Genomic DNA, 26616 nt, shown 5'->3' with positions numbered 1-26616 from the left:
CTTAAGCATTCCATTCAAGTATATGATCCAGTAAAAATGCTTAACTAAAAATTAAATACACCTTATAGGTGACAAACACAACAGATGTTGAATGGGGAATTGATTGACCTGGATCCTAGACTGGGTTTGTTACAATTAGCTGTCTGACCTTAGATAAATCAGTTAATCTTGAAGATTCCTTCCTAGTCTAAAATTCAGTTACTCCAATTACCAGTATTGCTTGATTTGTATTATTAAGCATGCACTGAGAGCACATCTAAAAGGCCTAGTAACCACCCTCATTAAACCTTTGATCATGGTAATTTAAGTACTTTGAAACCTTAGGAAGAAAACAATATATCAAGGATAGATGTGCCTATTGTAAATAGTAATAGAAAATTCATTTCTCCTTAATGAATCTGTTCTCCATTAGTTTCTGGGGTATGCTCCTGTTCCTCTGTGCATTGGGGAGGTTTCGTTTGATTTTGACTTTATGAGGCTCCCAGGTAGAGCATTCTCACCTTTGCAGAAGTAGGAGTCATCTCATTGATTGTCTTGAGTAAAAGGAAATGGCTCATGCATCTTTTCTACATTATAACAAATGTCCTTTTGCATTATAATTGAATGGTGATTGTTGTGTTCAATCAATGGGAAAGGTTAAAGGAGCTCCTCTGCCAGCATTTTTAATGGAGAAGTCGATTAAGATTCAGTTTAATCATTCTGGCTGCCTCAGAATTAAAGCAACAAAGACCATCAATGGCACTATAATTACTAGTCTTTCTGTAAGTTTACACTGCTATTTATGCAGCTATAAATTTTATTATAATGCACAATGCATCTAGGTTAACTTGCTTTATTTGCAATGTAAAATATTTGCTTTAATTGTATGAAGAAAAGAAATTGTTCTGATAAAGTATATATAATTCAGCCCAATATTTTTTTTAAAAAGCCTGAGAGTCTAAGTGAATCAGTATGTTACTCTGTGCTAAATAGTTTAAAGTCATGGCCTTAACCTTGGGACACTCGAGACATATTTCAGTTTATTGAACATGGAGACTAACATCTCTCCCAGGTGACTGTAAAGGGTCAAATGTATTATTCTAATCCCTGTTCCAAACAGAGAAAAGGTCATTATACAGTACCTACTGCATGTTGTAAAGAATGAAAAATTCACACTGGGGGCGTGGGTGCAAATCTATTTTAGACTTGGCCTTTAAAATGTTTTTTAAATTGAATGATTAAGTGGTGATGAACCAGAAAAAATACCTTGAAATTGATCCCATTTATTAATTAGTTTGCACATGTAAAGGTCTTTCTATAAATAGTCAGAAGACTAGAGAAAATTGTTCTTCTTGAATGGAGGAATGACTTTCAAATTAACCTTTTTTTCACTATAGAAATAATGCTTATAAATGCACTTATTACCATCCAATACTTGACTTTATTCAATATACATGTAGAGGTCTGTGGGGGAGTTTGTGTCTTCAAAGTTTATACTTGGCCACATTAAAAAGCCAATGATAGGGAAAAGCTCTAGAGGAATTAATTAATTGAAGGAATATAGAGAATTTGTACCATTGCCTTGAAAATATCAGCTTTGCTATGATCTTGTATAGGTATTTTGAAAAGCAATTCTTTAAAGATTTCAAAATATTGAGGATAAAACTTAAGAGTCTGGAGAACAAAGAGTAGAGAGAATTTGTGAGGTTAGGAGTATTATTTACCATTTAAATCATATTGGAGTAAAGAGCCCATTGAAAGAAAAAAAGCATAAAAAGCAAGATAAACTGCTATAATCCTCTTAAAAGAATTCAAACTTTTTCAGTTACTCAGATCTTCCAGAACCTTTTTTAAAAAATTTTTCTTATTGCTAAAAGAAAATCCTGACCCTTAACACCCTCATTTTTATCATTTTAGAGGTGAAAAAGCTGAGATCCCATGAAATGAACCCATTTTCTCAGTCACAAATCTGATGGGTGGAGATGCAGGTCTGAAAACTGTGCCTTTGTTATTCTGGCTTCTCTGCAGGGTCACACTTGTTGGGGACAAACTAAACTTGCTTCAAATTCTAAACCTGTATGTTTTGCCTTGGGATATGTCCAATCATTACTCTTTGTTAAAAAAAAAAAAAAAAAAAAAAAAAAAACAAAAAAAAAACAACTTCTGCCCTTAATTTCCTTTCAGGAAGCCAAGAGACAACAGCTGGTTCTTTTGTGGACCTTTTGTGTGCTTATGAGTGTGGGAGGCACTTTGGATACTTGGAACTTTCCGTCTTAATAGCTGCATCCAAGAGGAATGATTGACTCAGCCTTTAATACAGAAACAGGTTAAAAGAAGTAAAAATTTTGCCCAAGTTCATGAATTCTACAGTTGCAAGACCAAGCTTTTCTGAATTAAAACCCCTTCTGTTTCTATGATAAAGTGATATGTCCTTGGCAATGGTTGCAATGTCTCCAAGTTTAGACAATAAAGTATTCATACTACACCTTTGATTGTCAGAGAAATCCATATCAATTGATTTTCTTAAAAATTATGCATGCATTTTGATAAGTTTTTCCCTCTCATTTGTGAACACACAATGCATTTCAATTCCACTAATAAAGTTCTGGGTTTTTTTCCCTGTTGAAATTATGAAAATTGAATTTCATTGTGAAGTGTATTAAGAAAGATGGAAAAGCTCTTATAATAACAGATTTTTCAGAGCCATATAAACATTTTTCTATTATATCTAAATAGTTTATTTCTAATATCTAAATGACATTACAAATGACCAAAATTCCTACTAAAATGCTCCAAGAATTGTACATGATATCTTGTAAATAATTTTGACTATCTAGTAGATTTGGTTAGTTTTTCATAAAAATAAGGCTTTAAATCCAATACTCATGAAAACCAAAAATATTTAAAAATGAGAACACTTAAACTAATAAAAACCAAAAGCATTATGTCATAATTTCAAGTTCATATCTTATACAAAATTCAGAACTTGTGTTTTTTAAATTTGTGAAGCTTGCCTATTACTTGATTAGAAATTAATACATTTATTTGTAGCTAAATAAAATGTAAACCTATTAAATAGTGGCAATTTAACAGACACGTTTTCTATTAGGGCATTCTAGTGAGTAAGCATAGGATTAAACCTTATGAAAACAAATCTTTCACTTCTTACGCACAGTGTTCTATGAAGGCCTATTTACCAGATATATGTCCAGGAGAAACACAATCTCAACAGGGATAAATTTAGTATTGTCATTTATTGATCAATCGTCATTTTCATTGTTTTGTATTAAGTAGTTCAGGGCTATTATGAAGTTTTTCAATCCCAATGTGGGTGTCAGGTACATTCTGTAAAAATATTGTCGGCAGAATAGTTATAACGCTTTTTGGTATCATGTGCCACTTTTAGACTGTTAACTGCTATAACAAATGCACCCTGTTGAAGTGGCTTAGCACTGTATATTTTTAGTTCTTGCTCATGGAGTATCATTTTGTGACAACATTCCAGGATGTGTGGTAATGTCAGTCTGACCTAGAACCTACTAGGCCAACTCACGATATAAGAATAGTCATTTAAGGCAACCAACTGATAATAGCCAAAACATGGATGATGCAATGTTCTTGACAGTCATTTAGGAAATTGACAAGGACATTATAAAACATCTGGTATTTATTGTACTTTGCCCATGATATTAAGATGGTGGACTTCCTCCTTCAGGAAAAGTACAAGTACTAAGTTTTAGTGTATGAGAAAACATCTGTATTTAGAAAGATAACTATGGGCAATACAGAGATTACAAGGAGTTGCCCAATTCAGAGGGACAATTTGTGAAGTTTTTGTTACTGTGAAAGGTGAGATTTGGAAAGCAGTAGAATTGGAGAGCAGAAATCTGAGGATGACGGTCAGGAAGGAGGGTATATAGAGAACTGTAAGGAACTGACTAGCAGCTATGAATAATAGAGGTTAGGAAGAAGTTTATGATTGCAAGGTTTCTACGTTGGCAAATAAGTGGATTTTATGATCAATTCAATGAATAGTGAGGCTTGTATATTATTTTTTCCTTTACTCCTGATATTATTTAGACATATTTCTCCATTCAAACAATTTTTGCATTTTTATAAAGTGCCAAAAAAGAAACATTGCTTTTTGCACTAGATTTAGGAAAACAATAGCCAAGTTAATGAGAAATAATTATCTGTTAAAGTTTATCCTTTTAGGTTAACTAGTAGACTGTTACTAGTAAGTAGACTGTTCATGTTTTGACCTTTAACTTCAAACTCAATCTACCAAACTTTAGTGACAACCACACTCAAGTGGTCAGGGTGATGTACACTGATATCTGCAATTTATTTGAAATGAACCAAAACCAAAATTGATTGATTGATAGATATGCATTAAAGAAAACATAATAACCTGTTAACAATGATAAAGCTTAGGAAGTAGACATATGAGGGTAATTACTTTATGTTTATAAATATCCATAATATCTTATTGGGAACCAATAATCACTCTATCTGGCTTCCATCTGCCCAGCTCTATTTCCAGCCCCACGTGTCTTCCATTAAACTTCCTTTAACTCTGAGTGAGGACTCAAACTTGGATGGGTCAATCTTGGTATCCTGGTGGCCTAACCCCAGTTACTAATCTCTCTCTCTCTCTCTCTCTCTCTCTCTCTCTCTCTCTCTCTTTTAGTTGTAGATGGACACAGTACCTTTATTTGATTTATTTATTTTTATGTGGTGCTGGAGGATTGAACCATGTCTCACACTTGATAGGCAAGAGCTCAACCACTGAGCTACAATCCCGGCCCACTAATCTCTTAAGGATTCACATTATCTACCACAAACCACTTGGAGTTCTTTCCAAGCATGTTTCTTCTAGAGATTTGGGAAATGGTGTGCTCTCAAAGGGAAGTTCCAAGTTGTAAACTTTAATACAGGAAATTCCCAAGTTTCATTGAGAAGCCAGAAATGGTAAATCCAAGAAAGAAAGAAAGTCAGTACATGTAGAAACAGCTTCCTAATGTGCTGAGACATTATGTCTCCTGAGATGTTATGATCTCTGGTCAGGTTCCTAAAGTCACTAACACTATCCCAATACCCACAGCCCTGTGGATCCTGTGAACAATTTCAGAGTATTTCTAATGAGTTTCCCTTTGAAAATGTTACTTTACTCAATCTACTTCAAGGCAAGTTTTTGCCTTATAATGAACAGATTTGACTGATACAACTGCTAATATACATGAATATATATACATAGGTAGTTACACATAAATAGTTACTTGCGTTTGTATACATATATACGGTAGTAAGTAGCATTCTAAGATGACCTTAATGACACATATCCTTGTACAATCCCCTCCTCTTGAATGTGGAATTAAACCTATAACTTGATTTGAGCCAATTGAATCTGCCAAGGTGATGAAAGAGTCACTTCCTTTATTCCTTACTGTAAGGGTCCGGCGGAGCGTCGGAGAAAGAGACCACAAGAGACCAGCTTCATGCAATATGCAGGGGGGGGAGTTTTATTGAACCAGCATGCTGGGGCTCTGTGCCCACTCAAGAAAGGAGAGCAGCCCAGAGCCCAGAGCAGAGGTCAAGCAGAGCTTAAGTACACTTTTTGGAGAGGGCGGGGGGCTTTGCATACATCAGAACAAATCATCATGAGGCGTGGGAAAATTGAACAACAACTCTGAGACATGATTAGTACATTCATTGGCGGGAACAGTCTGGGCAGGGGTGATTGGTCACTCCTAAGCGGGGTACACATTTAAACTGATTGGTTTTGTGGCCTGGATGCTTACGTGCTGAGCTACTTAGAGCCCTTAGCTATTAAACAACCAGGGAATCAATGGAAATATTTACTGGGCAGTTCAGGTATTGTCCTAACAGCTACAGGGATTACAGGTTCTGGGGGTAGCAGAGGAATTTTAACAATACCTGGTCTTTTACTTTTTAGCCCAGGCCTTGCAATTTAGAAACTTTACAATGCCCAGTCTTTTACACTTTAACTCAGGCTTTTGCAGCTTAGGATCAGCTTAGAAATTTTACCTTTACATTACATTATAAAAGTCTCTGTCTTCCAAGTCTAAGTAGAGAAGTTCTCCTGCTGGCTCAGAAGAGGTAAGCTGCCATGAGGTGAGAGGAGTTACAGGCTTCACTGGCAAGGAACTGTGAGCCACCACTAGCAGCTAGCTGAGTGACTACACTGATATTCACTGAAAAACTGGAGAGTTCAGTCTTTTTTAAAAAAATATTTTATTTATTTATTTATTTATTTATTTATTTTTATGCAGTACTGAGGATTGAACCCAGTGCCTCACACATACTGGGCAAGCGCTCTGCCACTAATCTACAACCCCAGCCTTAGAGTTCAGTCTTATAATACAAGACACTGAATTCTCCAAGATTGGAAGTGGGCTCTGAGCTCTGGAAAGGATTGCAGCATGATTGACACCTTCATGGCATCCCCTGGAAGACCTTTAGCTAAGGTCCTGCTCAACTGTCCCTACCCTTTTGAGTTAGAAGAACTATGAGATTTAAACAAACAAACAAATAAACAAAAAAGTGTGTGGTTGGGAGCTGCTGGGGTTGTGGGAATTTGTTTTTCAGTAACAAAAAACTGCTACAAATTGTAAACCTATACCACATGCCAGGTAGGATGTTACAAGTTTTAGCTCATTATCTTCCATAACCTTTGTAACAATTTTGAATTTTAGTTCCTGTCATAACAACCAGTTAACAGGAATAAACTTGATAAAAAAAAAATAACAGAGGTTTAAAAAAGGTTTAATTAAAATGTCAACACAGCTACATGTGGTGAAGCCCTGATTGGAACTCAAAATACGCAAGTCCCAAAGCTGATAGGCTACTCTACCTCTGGCGCCTTCCCCAAACCCTTTCCTGACTTAGCACAGGCTCGGACTATTGCAAAAGCCTTCTGATTGCTTTTTTATCATGCTCTTTTCACTCTCTTCCCTCCTGCAAAAATCTTTCACCAAGCACCTCACCACCTTGTCTCAAATTCTTTGATGACACCCAATTGCCTATGCAGGAAAGGCCAAACTAGTTGGCAATATATTCAAAGGTCTACTGTAATTTGGAAGGAAGTTGAGATGGGCTGTGAAGTTGAATGTTACTGTATTTGCCTCAGTGGGAGGAGAGCTGGCTGGGGGAATGTAAGGGGAAGGGGCTCACAGCATTGCTTCTTTGGGCATAGTTGGAGCAGCTAAGCTGAGCCTGTTGTTTTCAATGCAGGATTAAGATGGAGTAGTACTTGTAAGTGCTAACTAGTGCGCCAGAATGGAGATCATATGGGCTGGGGATTCCCCTTCTGCTGACCACAGAAGGTAAAGGCATAATCTATCAAGAACAGAATGCATGCCATACTCTGTTCATTAGCATTTAAAGAGGATGTTTGGCATCAAACAGCAAATACAATGCTTGCAAAATCTTGGCAGCAGAATATTTTGTCAGTTAATGACAATCCACAGCTTTTAAGAAAAAGACTAATGCCTAATATGATGTGGAAATTGTTTCATTTTCACTAAGTGAAATGAAATGCAATGAAAACCATTGCTCTTCCAGATACCACAGTTTACCCTGGCAAACAAACAGTAAGAGAAAAATGAATCTTCTCTAAACAGCAAAGGGAAAAAACAGCTTCAGTTCTAAAGAACTGTCAATTCACAATAACTTAGCGCAGCGAATCTGAAAAACCCAAACTGACCAAAACAGGCCAAACGCGGAATGGAAGTACAAGTGGGGACACTGGTGTCCTGTAGCTAGCTGGCAAGCATCTAGCCAGAAGCAGGGAAGGAGTGACTGGCCTGAATTGGATCAAAATATATAACTTAACTGTATTTTGCTCTTTGTCCAGTCTGTTAGTCATGGGGTTGGTATTTGCACATATCAGAAACCTGATGATATTCTTTATAGTCTGATTTATATACACTACTATACACCCATACTGTGATTTTGTTTGATGCTGCCAATTCAAAATTGACATGATTTGTAAATGAACATTAATTGGTAAAATTTGGTGTTTTCAATGGTACTTGAACAACAAAATTTAAAGTGATATGATTTGTCTTATTATATATGTGTGTGTATAATTAAAATATCATATATAAATGTGTTATATATTAAATTATAATCAAATCAATGTGCATAGATGTAAAAATACTTTGCCTATATGAAACTCAGTGTTGGTAGGAATGAGGTGAAACTGAAGCTCATGCATTGCTGGGTATTTTACATTGATAATAGACTTTTGGGAAAGGCAGTAATTTCGTGGATAACATTTATGCTTTTTAATGCAATAACTCTTCTTTTACTCTACAATCAGGAAACTGTAGAAAGATGTATATTTAAACACAAAAACATATCCTTTCAATATTATTTGTAATAAATAACTTGATATTAGTATTCCAAAAAAATCCCCATTTTTAATAATTATTTAATAATTTAATAATTATTTAATTATTTAATAATTATTGCATTACATCCATGCAATGTTATCCAACTATTAATATAGTATCCTGTAGCTAATATAAATTTTAAATTTATTTATTCTAATTAGTTATATATGACAGCAGAAAGCAATTCAATTCATATTACACAGATAGAGTACAATTTTTCATGTCTCTGGTTGAACACAAAGTAGAGTCATACCATTCATGTCTTCATACATGTACTTACGGTAATGATGTTCATCTCATTTCACTGTCTTTCCTACCCTCATTCTCTCCCTTCTCCTCCCTCCCCGTTGCCCTATCTAAAGTTTTTTTTATTCCTCCTGTGCTCCCCCAACCACCCTCATTATGAATCAACATCCTTATATCAGAGAAGACATTCTGCATTTGGTTTCTTGGGATTGGCTTATTTAACTTAGCATTATATTCTCCAACTCCATCCATCTACCTGCAAATGCCATGATTTTATTCTCTTTTAATGCTGAGTAGTTTCCATTGTGTATATATACCACATTTTCTTTATCCATTCATCTACTGGAGGGTATCTAGGTTAGATCCACAATTCAGCTATTGTGAATTGTGCTGCTATAGAAAGCCTACAGAATGGAAACAAATTTTTACCACAAGCACATCAGATAGAACACTATTCTCTAGGGTTTATAAAGAACTCAAAAATCTTAACACCAAATGATGATGATAATCATCATCATCATCATCATCATCATCATCAAATCAATAAATGGGCCAAGAAACTGAACAGACACTTCTCAGAAGATGATATACAATCAATCAATAAATATATGAAAAAAATGCTCAACATCTCTAGCAATTACAGAAGTGCAAATCAAAACTACTGTAAGATTTCATATCACTCTAGTCAGAATGGCAGCAATTATGAATACAAACAACAATAAGTGTTGGCAAGGATGTGGGAAAAAGGGCACATTCTTTCATTGCTGGTGGGACTGCAAATTGGTGCAACCAATCTAGAAAGTAGGTACTAATGATAAATTTTATGGAGAAGTCACAGTAAATCTTGAAAACGTCATTCATGTTGTTCAGTGGAAAGGCAAATACAAAATTTATATAAAATAAAAATAATTACATAAGTTATAGTGGTATCTGTGCCACAGAATTGTGAAGGTCTTATTTTTTATTATATTCTCTTCATTATATTTTTCCTGTATTTTCTATTATTTTCACAACAAATAGGCATAATTTTTTCCAGCATTATTAAAGAATGATTGACAAATAAAAATTGCATATTTTAGAATGTATAATGTGATGTTTTAACATATGTTTACATTGTGAAATGATTACTTCAATCCAGCTAATTAATATATTTACTGCTTTACATAGTTACCATTTTGAGTGCATGATAAGAACACTAGATCTTTAGCAAAATTCAAGTATACTATACATTAACTATAGTTATCAAGCCAGACATTATGGTTTCAGCATTTATTCATCTTACACCTGAAGGTTTGTACCCTCTGGCCAATATCTCCTCATTCCCCCAATACCCAGCTTTTGGTAATTACCATTCTACTCTCTGTTATGAGTTCAACTTTTTTCATTTTTAGATTCCACATATAAGTGAGATCATGCAGCAATGATCTTTGTGTATCTGCCTTATTCCACATTGTCCTCCAGGTTCATCTGTGGTATTTCAAATGGCAGGGTTTCCTTCTTTTTCAGGCTGAATAATATTACATTTTAAGGGCTGGGGTTGTAGCTCAGTGGTAGAGTGCTCACCTGGCATGTGGAAGTCACTGGGTTCAATCCTCAGCACCACACAAAAATAAAGGTGTTGTGTCCTTCTACAATTAAAAAAAAATTTAAATATCACACTGAATATCATAACCACACTTTCTATATTCATTCATTTATCAGTGGACATTGGTCTCCCTATCGTGGCTGTTGAGCATGTGCTTCAGTGAACATGGGAGTCCAGCTATCTCTTCAAGAGAGTGATTTTACTTCTCTTGAAAGTATACACAGAAGGGGGAACTAATGTATCATATGGTCATTCTATTTCCACTTTTCCAAGGAACCTCCATACTGTTTTCCATAATGCCTGTGCTTGTCATATTTGTTAATTTAAAATATTTAAAGAAATAAATATAAAACAACCAGTTAGATTTGGGGGGAGTATACTTGGACAGACTCACATTTGTGCCACAGGAGCTACTTCCTGGCACTCCCAATGCTACTAACCCCAGAGGTGCCAAAGAGGGGCTCTGTTTCAAAGGTCTCTGCCGCCACACCATGTAGTGAGGTGCTCCAGGTACAAAGTGATTTTTATATCGCCCTCTTATCTCATGGAGATCCATATAAAAGTTTTTCCCCCTTTGGCGAAGAATCTACAGGATTACAGGTTAATCCTTAAATTTGGCATGGAATGAAATATTCAATCATGTTTTCTTCTACAGCACTTTAATTTTCCTTAGATGAGTAACCACTCTTCACTTTTACTTAATGAACACATGAACAGCAAAGGCATTTCTGAACCTCCCAGAAAAAAAAAAATATGTAAATTTCAGCCCAAGTTCAAGTTAGAATTTCAGCTTCATTGTTTGAAATGTGGAAGTATGAAAGCCAAGAATGAGAAAAATAGTACAAAAACTCACAGGATAATCAGAAGAAGTCAATCAAGACTTTGAGAAACAAAAATTATCCAGCAGGAAGAACGAGGATCTTGCTCAGATGCCATATTCATTAGTCACTTTTCACAATATTCATCTTGGTGTATATATTCATTGGCTCTTGGTGGAATCCAAGGGTTTTACTTTTGAGCAGCAGTTTGGAAGTAGGCACAATGTGATTGTTCCTGGGAACCGAGAGTCACAAAATGTTCTTGCCTATGGAAAAGGGCACTCAGAAAAATAAACAGCCAGAAATGCCAGATCAAATGTAATAAGGAAGAGCTGAAGGTGAAGGACACTTTAAACAGGTCTCCGTAGGGACAGGAAAACCTCTTTGAGTCTGCAGTCACAAGAGGCATGAGGAGAGATGACATTAAAACCCCACCTCACTCTTTGCTGTAATACAGTAACTGCTGACCTTATCATCCTGAAAATTAAATAATCATTCAAAGGGAAGAACAGGAAATGGTGAACTTTTACTTTTAACTCATAAACTCTCAGGTGGTCCTGGGTATCTTTGCCTAATTCAAATTTTATGCACTGAGATTGAGAAACTTCCATGAATCAAACGCTGTACCAGAAATACTCTGTAGTCAGATCAGGGAGACAAACATGCAGAAAAATAATTACACTACAACATGATAAATGCTACTGAAGGATAATATTATAAAGCATGTGGGGATCAGAGAAAAAAGAATCCCCCCCTACCAGGGGAGGTAGAGGAGACTTCATACCAGACAGGACAGTTAACTTGTGTCTCAAGAAATAATTTGAAGTTTACAAAGGAAAGAAGACAGTAAAGGGCCTACCAGGCAGAGAGAAGATCATGAACGAAGGCACACAAAGCATGAAAAAGATGACACTTCTTATTAAAAATAGGAGCAATTGGATCACAAGTTGAGCACAGCACCACGGGGCATGATAGGATGGGTGGGAGCTAATTTTCCAAGGCAAATGTAGCTGTGTTAAGTCAAACTGGAGTACCCTAGCACAAGAAAAGAAGAAAATCTGTGGAGCAATCCTGCTTATTGCATAGATGAAACAACCTGAAAGAGATACCAGCACATCAAACTCAGTAGTATATTAGAAAAAGACCAAACGATTAATAGACCCTCTGTGGAGATTTCAGAACTGAGAAAACTAGCTTACAAATTCATTTAAAAATTACAATCACGTCTCTTCTATCTTCTTAATGATTATACAATATTAGATATTATTGTCAAATTTCAAACATTCCAAAAGCACCTAAACTAGAAAACACAATACTATGTAATTCTGCCTACCAGAGACTGCCACAGAGGAAAGTTCATGTTTCTTTCTTTGTACAACAACAAAAACAACAAATTTATCTTTGTGTACTGAATGGGATCAACAAAATTTACATTTCACTTTTGAGAAAATGTGGCACAACATTTAAATCTCTATCTTTTGAGAATTGTAAAAATATTTCAATAGGAAAAAAATCACTACAAGTGAATTAGCTAATCCAAAGAAATATTAATAGACCACAAAAATTCACCTTAAAAATAGATATATCACATTCTTCCCATCTTGTTAATGCAGAATATTATCAATTTTTAAAATATTTTAACAGAACTATAAAGTGTCTTTTCTCTGGTTTATTTCCTCCATTTTGATTGCTAGTGAAGTTAACCATATTTTAATGCATTAATTTAATGGCCATTTCATGGCCTTGTTTATTTTGGGTCTCCAGAGTAGATGTTGTTTTCATTGATGGATGGAAGCACTCCTCTGTATGTTGTTCTTTCATATTTATTGAGATTCTAATATGTGCCAGCAACTCTTCTAGGCATGGGGGATAGGGTGGTGAACAAAACATAGTCCTGACTCCAGAGAGTTTACATGGGATGTGGGGTGGCAGTAAAGAAAGAAAAAAAATGTGTGTACAATAGAAGTACTTTACAAAAATTAATCACAAAGGGTAATGAGAAATGCTATATTAGATGAAGGGTCAAGAAACATCTATCCAATAAGAAGAGATACTAGCAGATTAAAAAGCGAGGCAGTAGACCAGACAGTGATGTCTGTTAGGACCATTTTAAGCAAAGGAAATACTACACACAGACAAGTGCTTAATAATGTATTTGAACTTATTTTACTTATTAATTAATCAATTGATCAAGTTGTGATGGTTAATCTTGATGCTCAACTAAACTGAACTAAGAAGTTTAGGGAATAAATAGAACACACTTCTGACTATCTAGGAGGGTTGTTTTAGTCAGCTTTTTTGCTGCTGTGACTAAAGGACCCAACCAGCACAATTGTAGAAAAGAAAGGTTTTATTTAGGGGCTCATAGTTCTGGATGTCTTAGTCCATAAAAGGCTGGCTCCATTCCTCAGGGCTTGAGGTGAGGCAGAACACCATGGCAGGAGAGAGTGGCAGAGGAAGCTGCTCACATCATGATCAGAAAGCGACTCCACTTACCAGATACAAAATGTATGCCCCATAGCCACACCCTCAGTGAACTACTTCCTTCAGTTACCATTCAGTTAATCCCATCAGTTTTTGTTTTTAAAGACAGAGAGAGAGAATTTTTTAATATTTATTTTTTAGTTTTCAGTGGACACAACATCTTTGTTTGTATGTGGTGCTGAGGATCGAACCCGGGCCGCACACATGCCAGGCGAGCGCGCTACCGCTTGAGCCATCTCCTCAGCCCCCCATCAGGTTTTAATTAACCTATTATACTAAGAATATAATCCAATCATTTCTCCTCCAAACCTTCTTGAATTGTCTCACATGTTAGCTTTTGGGGGACACCACATCTAAACCATAGCAAAGGTGTTTGTAGAGATGATGGATAAGAGAATTGTGGGGGGAAATACATCCTCTGAATTTGGGCAGCACTGTTCAAGAGGGTGATGGCTCACATGGAACAAAAAGTGGAAGAAAGAGGAAGCAGACAATGTGTGCAATCTGGATTCTTCCTGAGACGGTGTGCTTTTTGCTTCTGTGATCACCATTGACACCAGACTCTAGTTTCTTCAACCTTGGAACGCACTCACCAGTGATTCTTTTTTTTTTTTTTAATTTTTTTAATTGTTAGTTGTTCAAAACATTACAATGCTCATGACATATTATATTTCATACATTTGATTCAAGTGGGTTATAACTCACCAGTGATTCTCCAAGGACTGTCCAGACTTTCAGTCTGGCTTCCTGTTGTTTAGACTTACCAACTATTGGTTTCCCTAGTTCTTCAGTTTGCAGATGGGCATTGTGGAAGTGTGCTGGTTTTAGTCATGTAAGTCAACCTAATAAATCCTTTTTTTTATATAATTATACACGTACACCCATATCTATCTATCTATCTATCTATCTATCTATCTATCTATCTAATATCTTTATCTATATCAACTGTAGCTATATTTTCTCTGGGTTCTCTTCTTCTAAAAAGCCCTGACTAATACACAAGACTTCCCTTCCCTTAAGAATGTAGTAAATCTACATTCTTTTTGTATTACACTAAGATGTGTTGAAAATGTTAGAAGCAGATTATTGCTAACTTTGTTTATTTTGAGGTTCTTTTCATAACATGTGTATTTACCATGGCATCAATTATTTCTCAGGATTTAAAATATTTAACTGTTCCATAAGCTTAATGATTAGCTTTCTTCTATTTTAAAAATTTTATCATGATATAGTTTTCATTTGGTTGTAGTATGTCCTTGAAGATTTTTTTAAAAATATGTCTTTGAAAATTTTTGTGCCTCCATTATTGAGACTTTTATATGTAAAGTCTTACATGGTCCTTCAGTGCTAGAAATGAATTTCTACTCAAGTCTTTCTTTCTCATATTTCATCTACTGTCTATGTCTTATCTTTTCTCTAATAATTTGAAAATCAATACCTTTTAACTCTATGCTCTAGTATAATTTCTGAAGTTGGATTTTAAGATCAGTAATTCTGATCTGGACCACACTCATTCATTATCCCTTCATTTCTCTGGGGCTGGGGGATTACTTTGTGTTTCTGATACTGCAAAGTCTTTTCTTTCTGTGTTTTGATTTGTCCACTTATATGGCAGCCTGGATCCAATCAATATAATTTTTAATGCCATTATCTTTCAATTGTCAATGAGATTGAATAGTAGACACTTCAACTTCTATGTCCTCCATTTTAATGTCAATGAGACACACTTGATCTATCTGCACAGATCATTCCCTTCCTTTTAGTTTCTGACTCCTATCATATATCCAATGCTTCCTCACTGAGTGACTACAGTGATAAATATTGCCAAGCATTACTGTAGGGGTCGTATAGCCCATTTGTTAAGACTTCCTGGGTCTTTCTTAACTGCAGATCTTTACTTATTATCTGGATAATGTACCTCTCTTTTCTCATTTATAAAATAAAATTAATAATAGTGCCAAGTTCATGGAGTCATCATGATTTTTAAACATATACAAAAATTAGCCAGTGCTTGATATAGAGTAAGCACTCAAATAATGCTAATTCTTGTGATATTTAATGGTGTTCTTAGTAGTCCCCTATTCCCTGCATTGTGTAGGTCTGACTATAGGGATTTCTCACTATTTGACATTGTCAAGTAGATAGCAAATAAAGATAATTCTTCCAAGGATGTTGGTGCTAAATGAATTAGACGACCTATTTTCCTACACTGAAGTAAATTGTTGTTAGGGAAGAGTTTCAAGGGAAGTCTCAAGTCCCGATGTGCTAGGTGGAATCAGCTCATCCTTGGGGTCTTCAGCTGAAGAGAACCCAATGGTTTGCATGCTTTTCTTGGGCATGGCAGGATAGTGGGGCTAGGTCTTCTTTCAGCTGCACTAATTTGGATCAGCAGCCTGGTTCAGTTTGGATCAGCTGCACTGGTTCAGCTCAGCAGCCTGGTCCTCCTTGAGCAAGACTGATTACTAAAGTGTTAGTGGCCCTAATCACAGATTCCAGAATAATAACTATGGCATATGTATCTGAGTGCATCTAATATCAAAGAAGTCTGTTTTCCTCTCTTGGTATCTCCAACAGGGGATTAAGTGCAGGCAAGGGGCCACTATGGTCTACCTGGGCCATTCTTCTGACCCAATAAAAATGTTAAACATGGAGGTAATCAGCTAAAACTCCACATTGGGTTCCATTTGTGAAACAAAATTTTCCTTTATATGTGAATTTAGGAACCTCAACAGAAAACTGGGAAAGAAAGAATATGTTGAAAGACATGTTCAGCTCAATGTTTTTCATTAAAAATTTGTGAAAATAGTCCTGTGAGCAGAATTATGGGTTTTAGAAAAATTATTCTGGCATCTACATGGAAAGCAGATTGCCTTGCTTTCTTCTCCTTTCACCAGCTACCGTCCAATTTCTATATAGCCACAAGGATTGTTTGTCTGAAGCCACAAATCTGCTCCAATAATTTCCCTTATAAAAATGCTTCAGATGGATAAACAATACTGGCCATGAGAGTAATCCTAAAGCTAGGTGACCACGTTCTAAATCTATGGTGCTAGTGGTTGGGATGGTGGTAAATCAACCACATTGAGAAATGCTTGTTTAGCCTATAGAAATAACAGGACTTGAAGAATTTATTTTACAAAGTATGAATCATTCATGAATATAATGAAAAATTTCAAACCCTTACTATTTAGATGCTTGTTTTAAAAAGAGGTTAAAATCAGATTAGCTGCCTTCAAGGAACTCATGATATCATGGAAGAGACATGGGATCAAGTAAATAAAGTACTAAGAACAAGTTCGTTATGGGAATATGCACACACTATTATAGGAACCACATCATTGGATAATAACTAATCCTCCATGGAGAGACTCAGGACTTAATAAAGTAAACCGTTTGGGGAATGTGTTTGAAGAATCAGTAGGAGAACATGAAGCAGGTGAAGGGAGAACTGATATTCCATTCTGTCAGAGGAGAATGTGCTAGTGAAAGAAGGGACATAAGTATTCAGAGAGTTGTTTACATGGATGGACTACAAAGGTACACTTGGGAAGAGTTAGAAGATCAAGTTGTAAAGTTAGCAAAGAATGCATTATGAAAGTTATTTAATTTGAACTGAGTAGGAAAAACAATAATTAAAATATTTTAAAATATGGACCTGACATAATCAAGGGCTGCATGGATTTGAGAAGGTGAAGGAAAGAAGCATAAAAACCAGTTAGGAGACATTTATACTGAGTCACTGGGAATATTGCCCTACCAAAAAGCTATGCTAAAATACCCATAAACTTACATTATCAAATGCAAGTGATCAAATTCCTCAAGCTGAGTATTAGCAACAACAACACACTTCAAAATGTTCCCAGTAATTAGCAAGAGTTGCTTAAGGGACATTTCCCATGTGCTCATAAGCCAGCCTCTTAACCTCCTTTACTACTTACTGTTTCTTTGTTCTGACTCCAGCATGTTTTTATCTGTGCCCCATTTCTACCCCTGTTGTGGCACCCAATGTGAGAACACTGGTGCTCATGTGAGAAGACTGGTACTCATTCCAAAGAGGCTGTCTCTGAACATGCCCCAAACTACTGGTCCTGAGTGCCAGAGAAGTGGTGTGTTCTTTTGAAAGTGGCTGAGTTCAGTGTTTTCTCTAACTCTGTCCATACTCTGTCACTTAGCCCAGAAGCACCTCTTTTGGTGTCCAAAATTTTACAAAGTTTTTTAAAAAATTTCATTGTTTATCTTTTCTTACTATCTCACCAAGTGCTATAGTTCAGATCCTAATGACCTACAAATGTTCCTATGTTTGTTCTTTCTTTCTTTCAAGTACCAGGGATTGAACTCAGGGGCACTCAACCACTGAGCCACAACCCCCTATTTTGTATTTTATTTAGAGACAGGGTCTCATTGAGTTGCTTAGCACCTCATTTTGCTGAGGCTGACTTTGAACTAGTGATCCTCCTGCCTTAGCCTCCTGAGCTGCTGGATTATAGGCATGTGCCACCAGGCCAGCCTCCTGTGTTATGTAGAAGGTGATGGAACCTTTAAGAAGTGGATCTTCATAGAGGATTTTTAGGTCACTGGGAATGTGCCTTTGGCAGGGATGGTAGGATCCCATCCTCTTCCTTTTTCTCTTTCTCACTTTCTGTGCATGAGAAGAATAGTTTTGCTCCATCACATGCTCACACCAAAATATGCTCTCTCTTCCCTGCCACCAGAAGCCTAAAAGCAATCAGTCCACCACCCTGTCATGGACCAAGACCTCCAAAACTGTAAACCAAAATAAACCTATTTATAAGTTGGCTATCTCAGGTATTTGTTATAGTCATGGAAAGTTGACTGAAAACACAAAATTTCTCCTAAGAAACTTCTGTCCTAATCCCTCTAATCAGAGTCTCAACCATAGACCTTTGAGAATTGATAGGAACATCATGTTTGTTTTACAGTACTCTCTTTTCAGCCCCAAAGCATCTTCATAAAAGAAAATTGGTTTACCTGTGATATCATTCTCTTCTTAAAACTTGATCTTTGTTTTTAGTTATGTAATGCTAAACAGCTCCATAGGGTAGGAGTCCCAACAGACATCAGTAAGGATCTCAATTAGCTACAAAAGGAAGATCAAATACAATATCTTGAAATGATAAAAATTATTTTCTCTGCAATAACAAATAGTCTGGAGATTGGTGATCCAGAGCAGGTAGAGTAACTCAGGAATTATCTGTGATACAGATTTTCAATGTGTAGAACTTTGTCCCTGTGTTTGTTACCTTCTGGTCAGAAGAAGGATACAGCACTTACAGACACTAGTTTTGAATAACAGGAAAAGAATAGAAAGATCAAAAATTATTTCCTTGGGAAGCGCTGTGTTTTTATTCTAGAAAGGAGCTCTGCCTCCAAGACCTCTTCACCTGATTCCTTGGCCATAATTCAATCCCTTGGTTATTCCTGCAAAAAGGTGGTACCTTTTTAGACTCCAATAATAGAAAATTATGAGAGAAGATGGTTGAGTGTTGACTAGGTCTACCTCTTACATATAATACTACAAAAATCATGTTTTGGAGAGACATGAATTTTAAAAAATCAAGACTGAGGGTGGGTTTACAAGACATCCATTTAAATTAGAATTTCAGATAAACAACAAATTTTTTTAGTGTACAATCATATCCCTTACAATATACTAAGATATTATTTATTGTTTATTTAAAATTCAAACTTATCTTGGTGTCCTATATTTTCTTTTCTAATCTGGCAACTAAAATGAGATCTTCCATTTTGGGTTATCAAATTATCTGATAAGTTAGGTAAAATTTGTAGGCCCCAATTTATAAAAGAAATGGTGTAATTTAGTTGTCACGTATTATATTATATTAGCTTCTATTTTGTTGCAGGGACACCTACATAGCCACCTTCTGGACCTCTCCCTGAGACAGCCTAACATAATGGGCTACAACTCTTGTCTCTGTCTTTGCTGAAGTCCCTGGAGAATATTTCTTGACCTCCCAGTCCAAACAGCAGATTGTTAACTCATAATACATGAATGCACACACATAAACACACACACAAGACACCACAATGCATATCTATCCCTCTCTGTCCTCCCTGCCAAGTTTTAAAGTAGAAGGAGACAACAACTAAATCTGAAACAGTTTAACTGAGAAAAGTTAAGTATGTCTGTGCTTTCAGTTTAAGAGCATCCTTAAACCAGAAATCATTCTTTGACTGAACGACGAAAACTCATAGTCATCATTTCCTCAAATATGTTTTACTTAATTTTGAGTAACTGAAAAATTCACTCAAATGTTCCCTTCCTCAAGGAAGAGTGCCCACCAAATGTTATTTCAAGTCACCAATTGGTTTTGAGACAGCACTTCTTCAGGATTCTACACTCCTTTCGTGGTTGTATGACTCCCTCCATCCTCATTCTCTACAGAGAGTCTTCTGCCACCCAGACTGCCAATGGATACTTAATCCAGAAATGATGGCTGAGCTGCCCATTTCCACTCCTTTTCCCTATTACCAATGTAATCTGGCCACATAGTTCCTCAGGGGGAAAATATCCATCACTGGAATGACAGGAAGTTTGTGAAGATACCAGCCCTTAAACTATACTACAGAGCAATAGTAACAAAAATGTTATGGTATTGGTACCAAAATAGACTTGTAGACCAATGGTACAGAATAGAGGACACAGAGACAAACCCAAATAAATACAGTTACCTCAAAGTAGACAAAGGCTTCAAAAACATATATTGGAGAAAAGATAGCCTCTTCAAAAATGGTTCTGGGAAAACTGGAAATCTATATGCAGCAAAATGAAATTAAGCCCCTATCTCTCACCATTCATAAAACTCAACTCAAAGTGGACCAAGGACCTAGGAATTAAACCAGAGACTCTGTGCTTAATAGAAGAAAGAGTAGGCCCAAATCTGCATTATGTCAGATTAGACTCCTACTTTCTAAACATGATTACTATAGCACAAGAAATAAAATCAAGAATCAATGAAAGGGATGGACTCAAACTAATTCCTTTTTATCTTCCCAAGAAAAGGAAGAAAATGTCATTTTCTGACCAGTAAAGAGGTTTCCCTTATAAGATTAGAAAAGTTTTTGGTAGTCACAGCTGAAGAACATAGAAATAAAATATACGAGTAGAACTACATTTATAGAATGTATATATAAAATTCCAGATGTTCCAAAAATAATTTCAAAATCCATAATTTTGCCACCTGGGAGTTAGAAAATGAATCTTTATTAAGCAAGAAAAATTTAAATGCAATCTTACAATGTCATATAAACATAATAGGTTTTTAAAAATAATTTCCTTTCTGTATTTGTGAGGCTATAAAATGGTTAGATTTATACATTTGTGTCTGTGTACAAAGGAGAATATATTTCTGTTGAATAGATCTGTTAAGGTCAAATTATAAAATAAAATTTTGTACATATTTAAAATTTTTGATCTGTAATGGTGATAATGTATGAGAGAGCTTGTTTCCCTATATCTTTACCAAAATTGGATATTACTTACATTTTTACTTTTTGCTAGTCTGATGGGTCAAACACTGTCATTTAAATATTTTAATTTCGATTTCTCAGATTACTAATGACATTAAGCATCTTTTCTATATTTATTGTAACTTGTATATATTTTCTATGAATTATCTTTCTTATTTTTTGTCCATTATTCAATTTTTTTTTGTCATTTGTGCCCACTTCCAGAAACAATTTGTATGGTTATCCACAGTTATTTTTAAAAAATTGTTATGGGGAATATTGAATTTAAACCATTTGACAAAAATCTCTGAATCTTGTCATTGATGCTGACTCTAGCATCCTTCTAATAAGATGACCATACCAAGAACTTGTGGAGAAGGCTACTAGAGTTAATTATAGTCTCTCGTTATAATCACTCTCATTGCCTCTTTTATTCTCTGCTGCCACATTCGTAAAATGGAAGAACAAGTGTAAATAAAAGCATACATGAAAACCTAAATGGGAAGACAAAAATCATACGACTTTGTAGATATAGGTATAATAACAGTTCTTTACTCATCCACAGTACAACCCAGCCCTATTTGATATAAACTAACACTAGATGCAATCATCTGATACACTTTATGAAAATTAAACATATTAAAATATTTTATTGCTGCGTGCAGTGGTGCATGCCTATAATCCCAGTAGTTTAGGAGGCTGAGGCAGAAGTATCCCAAGTTCAAAGCCAGCCTCAGCAAAAGTGAGGTGCTAAGTAAGTCAGTGAAACCCTATCTCTAAACAAAATACAAAATAGGGCTGTGGATGTGGCTCAGTGGTTCAATCCCTGGTATCCAAATATATATATATATATATATATAAAACAAATTCAGAGGAATTATTTATATTCTTCCAAATGTAGAGAGTTTTGTGCACAGAAAAATTGCAATCAGATTGAATTTACTGGATTTGAATCTACACCTATTTTGTAATGACATGTAGAATTAAAATTAAATTATATTTTCAAAGTTAGGGTATATTTTTACCAGAAGTAAATTGGATAAAGGTATGTACATTTTCTGCTGTTCTTTCAACAATATTTCTAAACATCAAGTTAAATTGTGTTTCTTTTCTGTGTGGATTCCTGGACTTAAGAAAAAAAAATGTTTCATTATTTTTTTCTCCTAAAATATTCATGCAGATACTCTCTTGAGTTTTCATTCACTTGATTGTTTTCTAGTCACTTTTTACATGCCACATATCATGATCTTGATACTCAACTTTCATCATGAAGGCCTAATCTACTGTGTGATTCTCAACATTCTGTCAATATCCTCATACCTGTTCACAGGTAACAGTCTAAACCATGGACTCATGACTTCAAGGACATGTTCTAGTTTTAAAATAAGATATAAGATATGTCTTATGTGCAGGGAGTTTTGCAGATGATGTTTAATCATGGTGCTCATGGGTGAGTCTTACATCAGCATGACAGGCCCACTCGGCATGCCTGGATGTGTCCTGGACCTCTGCATGTGGTTGGAAGGCTAGGTCCACTCCTTTGTTCACTCTCATAGTGCCCAGGGGTAGGCAGATAGGAAATCATTGGGATTGCAAAGCAGATTTTAAGAAAAGAATGGAATATACCTGGATAATAATAGTAACCAGCTATTGATTCTAGCATGTAGGTATTAAGAGAGAGAATAAGTTTTAAGATGAAGAAGCTTACAAAAAAAATAATTTGCTAAAGTTCCCAGATACTCAGTGATATTCAAGCCAGAAGTCAAATCTTTGCTGTTTTGGGGCCTCTCATGAATTCTGGTCCTTACGAGAATTTGGGAAGATAAAAATTCATCTTATTTCTGATTTTTGCTTGAAATGAACATATTGCGAAATTTTAGGGGAAGGAACCGCTAAAACAATTTGTATGCCAAACTTTGAGAGATCCAGATGTGCTAAAATCTCAAATTACAAAATAGATTAATTAGGGGATTTTATTTTCATGTTAATAGTGATGTGATAGAACCAAAAAGATCTGGGAACGTAAAGGTTTGAGCAGTGAGTTAGCACACCTGGGTGAGAGCATCTCCACTGTGAATCAGACTTTCCTGGGGAAATGAATCTACAGAGACTGTATTATTGTGAGCTCCTCTGCACATATGCTCATTGTTCTGTTTAAGAAGTAATTACATTGTCCTATTTATGTTGAAAGACCAAATTGGTTTTGTTTATTTATTATATTCAGTCATTATTTTCATTCAGTGATACTTATTGTGCCACTACTATGTGTCAAGCAGTATTTGAGGAGGCATCAATGAGTTAATAGTTTTTCTTTAATGTCATGTTAACCTGGTATTTTGCATCATGCTGAAAAGGGAATCAATTTACTTCACAATGAATGCAGGAAAATATAAAGAAGCAAAAAATATTCCCACTCCCCTCTTTCTAATCATGAAAATGCCTGTAATGAAAATCAGGATGATCCTTTTTTTTCTTTTCCATTCTTACCAACTCATACCTGCTCACAGGTAACCATTCTAAACCATGGACTCATGATTTCAAGGAAATGTTGTAGTTTGAACCAACTCATTTATACTATATAGTTTTATGAGTTTTTGAAGGAGAAGAGAAGAATGAAGAGGGTAATTGGAATTTTATCTAAACAAGGTTTCATGCACTTAGATGCCTCTAAATAGAACTGATATTACAAAAAACAAAAATAGTAATCATTAATTTCTTTCCTCTTATGTTTTTAGAACCATCAATGCCATGACCAATCTAATAGTGAAGACGATCCAAAATAACAGATACACCCTGTTGGGGTCATCATTTAGAAAGTACAGACATAGCTTGATGTGAAATATGAGCAAATGGTCCTCTCTTTCTTTCATGTTGCACATTAGAAAACTCTTAAGTGTCGGGTATCATTTAGTGGGTTTCTCTGATCATGGTCCTAGACCAATTTAAAGTCAAGTAAGGATGAAGAAGTTAGATTAGAAACCTGATTCTACAACTATCATACATCTAAAACACAAATGAAGTAATAGAACCCAGGTGGCCACATAAGAAACTTAAATCTCTATTGACAAAAAGAAAATGGAGAAATATTGGTTGGTAAAAGCAATGTTTTAACCAGCCCAAAAGCTTTTGCTCCGGGAACAAAGGAGAAGCAGCCATTTAAAATGGTACTTTGTGTCAGTAAGTTTATTAAATAGGAAGACTGGCAATCCTGGGTAAAAGTAGACTGTCCATCCAATTAAATTACAGAATATTAAAAAGGTCAAAGCAATATAGAAGTCCTCTAATTCATAGAAAACACTAAAATTCTGATTTCTCATACTCCTGACAAAGATTGTAATTGCAATTTGAAAAGGGTAAAATATTTGTCTAGTCCTTTGACAAAGATTGAAATGAGAATGTGACTGGTCACAAATGTAACCTCACAAATGTAATGTGAAAACTCATTTCTTCAAAAGTCTGAACCAATATACCTATTTCTTTTGTCTTTGTAAGAAGGATTACGAGATGGTTATAACAAAATCATTTTAAAATCTTTTAATATATAATTAGTCATTATCTTCTTATGTATAAAATCACATTACTTATCTAAAGTCTCCATGAGCTTCTGTATCACTTAAGCATTAATTCTCCATGGATGCCATGGATCATTTTGTGGTTTTCTGTTAATATTTAGTTTACTTCATATGTTGTTAAAGACATTCAAGAATGGGAGTTCTGTACCTGCATTATATCTTTCTAAAGGATGTGGGATATAAACTGCAATGTGTGCACAATAATGCTATGACTTTGTTTGTAATAAACATTTAAAATGACCGACTTCCTCATAAATACACTAAGTAGGATGATCTATGAGATTTCTAATTTATTCTTGCTTAAAATTTAACCATGCTTTTTTAAAGCATATCAATTTTGTTAATACCATGTAATTAAAACATGTCAGTGCACAGCAAGTTTTAGTCTAAATTAATGACTATGAGAATTATTTTAATTAAATAACCAATTATAGAAAAATCGCAAGCATGAGAGCTGACATTTAAATGAATTTCATTTAAATTGCTTCTTAACATTGTCCCATCTAGGACACTAATGCAAAATGAACTATTGTATCAACTTAGATTATCACTATTTTTGTATGCACATAATGTATTCATATTCAATCACTGGAACTGAGTAGAATATTTGGTATTGATCTAAAACTTCTATTAATAAAAACACAACAGAATGAGCTCAAGTAAAAACAAACCATCTTTCTTTCTTCCTGCTTTCCTTTTTTTAAAGTATGGGCTGCTGAATAGTATTATAATTCTCATAGGAGATAATGTTTACATATTTGGGAATTGTGCCTAGTTAAATCAAGAGGATTTGAGATCCATTTTAAAATAAATGTACATATATGATTTCAATTCCCTGCACACAGTGGGGCTCCATAAATGCTTCTTATTAGTGATAATATCTGTATTTCTTTGTTTTCTTCCTTTTTGTTTTTCAAAAATGCTAGCATAGCATATGGCTTCTCCCTTATGATTTGGACAATTCGAGACTTACCAAATGAGGAGGTTACTTGTTCTGTGACAGCCTAGCTGGATATCTGTCCATATGTTTGCTTCTATACAGCTCAACCACTCCATTGTCATTCTTTCTACTTAAATACATTCCTGTTACTACTTATGTTATTTAAATTTTTGCTATTCAAGTGATAGTCATTCTTCCACAAAAATGGATTTTTTAAATATAAATTTAAACAACTTATCATAATATCCCCTGCCGCAGTCTTGGGTGGGCACAGAATCACGAGCCACCACACAGCTTTGTAGATTCAAACAGCAATTCTTTATTCCCGAACTCACACCGGCCTCCACACACGCTCTAGGGCAGTCCCAGTTCTGCTGCCACCCAATTCACCTACTACACGAGGCTTTTTTCCCAAAAATGCTCTCTGAATCTCACGAGAGCTCAACGGGAGCTCAGGTAGCAGGAACGCCCTATTTCCAGCAGCAATAATCCTCAACATCGAACTTCCCTAAAACCCAAGGTCTTAAACTGGGAACGCCCTAAACCCAAGGACCAGGATACTATACTTCCTCAAACTGCAGGATACACCCTAATCCTGGATCCACCCTCGTCCTTGAGAAGGGTCATCTTTCTCAAACACACATGCAAGGTCACAGCAAATTTAACATGGGGTACGCTGGCAAGGAAATCGATGCGTCATTCCTCCTTGGTAATGGCCCTCAGCATCTCCCCCCTTCTGATTAATTAAACAACAAGCAATGTGGCTTAAGGACCGTGCCTGGTAGGTTGTCCAATTCAACATATGGTTCTTACCCGTCATGGGAAAACTGACCTTTAGGCGTCAGCCTCCTGTCTTAGGTTGAATCCACTGCAATCAGATCAACCCGTCACTGACTACCGGTCCAGCATTCAGCCATGCTTGTGGATAGGCCTATGCACCAGTGGGGGGGTGAGGTTCTTGCCTCACCTCTGTTGGCCCCCAAATTTAGCCTTGGTGCCAGTGGGGGGGTGAGGTTCTTAGCCTCACCTCTGTTGGCCCCCAAATTTTAGACCATCACTAGTAGAAGGGAGGAAGATACAGAAATGC

The sequence above is a fragment of the Spermophilus citellus genome (genome assembly GCF_964194105.1).
Source record: "Spermophilus citellus genome assembly, chromosome: 1".
Lineage (NCBI taxonomy): Eukaryota > Metazoa > Chordata > Mammalia > Rodentia > Sciuridae > Spermophilus > Spermophilus citellus.
The sequence above is the reverse complement of the archived record's forward strand: the minus strand, read 5'-3'. Positions refer to the sequence as shown.